This window comes from Pteropus medius, unplaced genomic scaffold (genome assembly GCF_902729225.1).
Source record: "Pteropus medius unplaced genomic scaffold, Ma_sr-lr_union100, whole genome shotgun sequence".
Taxonomy (NCBI): Eukaryota; Metazoa; Chordata; class Mammalia; order Chiroptera; family Pteropodidae; genus Pteropus; species Pteropus medius.
The window spans coordinates 24,975,958-24,978,400 of NW_024349802.1; the positions used below are offsets into that span (position 1 = coordinate 24,975,958).

The window sequence follows — 2,443 nt, forward strand, 5'->3', positions numbered from 1 at the left end:
ATGTCTGTTCTCCATTAAAATCGATGCTCTTATCCACAAATAAATGCTACAAATGGTTTTGCAGGACTCAAAAAGGAAGGGCAAAAAAGAAACAGTAGAAGTAAATATAGTTCTTCTTTTCTGTTTGCTCCCACTGTTATCTCCCTACCAACTACACCCCATCCCTCACCCCCTCCGCATCCCTGTTTTAGGAATAAAGAAGAAGTCATGAAGACATTTTTAAAAAGTAAATTGCTACTAAGTAGAGACGATCAATTAACTCAAAACCTTAACATTGCAAAGGGTAAGTGAGGGTTGATCAGTATATTCATTCCTATTTAATTACCCCCCACCCTGTTTCAACTGATGTTAATGAAGCAGATGGCCAAAGAGTGGAAGAGATAGTTGCTCTGAAATATAATGCCTGGGAATTGGCATTATGACAGACAGAATTCTTTTGCAGAAATTAGAAAAAATAGCTGCAGATCCCAAGTGTTTCAGAGTATAACATGAAAATGTCAACAAAGTAGACCAGGACCTCACAGATGAGTCCAAGACATCAATGAGCCCATGGATAGAAAGTTTTGAACCTCAGGATAATTACAAAAATAATTTTTCTCATTTGGACAGGAAGCCCTGAGAAGAAATAAGAGAATGCGAAAGGAGACCAGCTAACGGTTCCAGCTCTGCCCCAACCATTCGATTCATTTTAATTCGTTTATTTGGTCTCAGTTTCTTCAACTCTAGAATTTGTTTTTTAAGTTATGCTGCCCACTGCACCACTTCTCCCTGGTATGTCCTACAGTCCAGGGATGAGATGGCGATGTTGGTGCCAAAGAACATTTCAATTTTCCTTAGTCTAATCAAGGTAGACACTGAGCACTTCTTCTGTCAACTCCAATTGTACCTGGTCAGGAGAAATTACATGCAGCTCAGCACTCAACCTACAGGAAGAGGTTTTATACCAGTAGGGCCCCACTCCACAGCTCATCATTTCTTGCTTTGATGTTTTAACCCATCTTCACAGGAACTGGTGTACATCTTACTCCTCCATGCTTAATTAGCTATATCTTATCCTTCAAAGTAGACATGGAAATTGTCTTGGGCCGAGTTGCACACATCATTTTCTTGCCACTTTTGTTGTGGTCCCTGCTCCTGTCAGTCCCTGTCCTCTCTTCCACTGGCCCCCTAAGCTTGTCTATGATGAAACGGGGATGCTCTCCTCTCCATTTTTTCCAATACTATTTATTTTGTGTTTACTTCACAGTTCTTGAGGCAACTTCAACACACACATACAATTCAATACAAAGCAAAAGACCTTCCAATGATTCACCTCAATGTGCACAATAGTCTTGTATCAGCTGCAGCCAACAGGCTGGATAACTTCTAAGGCCCCTTTCAGTTATAACATTCTATAATGTCACAGACAACATGATAATTATTTTAAACATTACATACAGCAAAAGAGACTTGTGGTGCATCGAGCAGCAGTTATGTTCTCACATGAGTAGAACTTCAAAAACTGTTCTTCGTTAGGGGCGAAATGATTTCAGATTTTCTGTCTATGGCCATGCTACCCTGAACAAGCCCGATCCTGTCTGATCTTGGAAGCTAAGCAGGGTCGGGCCTGGTTAGTACTTGGATGGGAGACCACGCAGGAAGAGCAGGTGCTGTAGGCATAAAAAATAAAAAAATAAAAAATAAGGGATTGTAAGCTGACAAGGTCCTTGCAATCTGTGAGGTCAACCAAGAGTTTCCTCACCTAAAAAATAAAAAAAAAAAGTGATTTCAGATTTTCCAGTCATAAATAACTACGTGATACTGTGATTGGCAATTGAAAGATAGACATGGAACCCCATGCCCCCAGCATGTATGATAAAACTCTTGTTTCTTCTGTGGTATCAAGGCAAATTAGAGAATGATGGGAAAATGCCCAGGGTCCCAAGCAGTTTTCTCTATTCCCCCCAAATAAGTAGGAGCCCATATGTACTTTCCTTGTGATGTGTTCATCACCATGACCAACACTTTAATGAACCTTCTCTTTTTTTCAGATTGTGGGGTGGTGCTGGGGGATGGTGAAATGCTTTTGAAGAAACACATCAAAGCAAATACATGCAAATGAATGCACTTCCCCAAAGGGCATGCCCTTCTCTCAACAATGCAAGCTATTCTTTGGGATACAATTTCAATGCCAGTTTATTAACTACATAAAAAAATAGTCATCACTTTATATTGTACATTATTTAAAAAAGAAAAAAAAACTTGATTACCCAGCTTAATGAGCCATCTAGTTTTAGCAGGCTTCACCATGTAATACTTTGGGATTTTTCCCAAAATCAAAATGACCCACAAAGTCTCACAACCATTGAAAATGTTTACACACTGTAGCAAAAGCTTAAGAGGAAATTCTTGGAAGTTTCAAAGATGTTTTCATTTGTGACGTCAATTGCAACAAGTTTATGGT

At 39.4% G+C, this 2,443-nt stretch overlaps 1 pseudogene; it reads left to right on the forward strand.

The window, feature by feature from the left end:
* Positions 1 to 1,539: 1,539 nt before the first annotated feature.
* Positions 1,540 to 1,658, forward strand: LOC120581706 (uncharacterized; annotated as a pseudogene).
* The last annotated feature ends 785 nt before the right edge of the window (positions 1,659 to 2,443 follow it).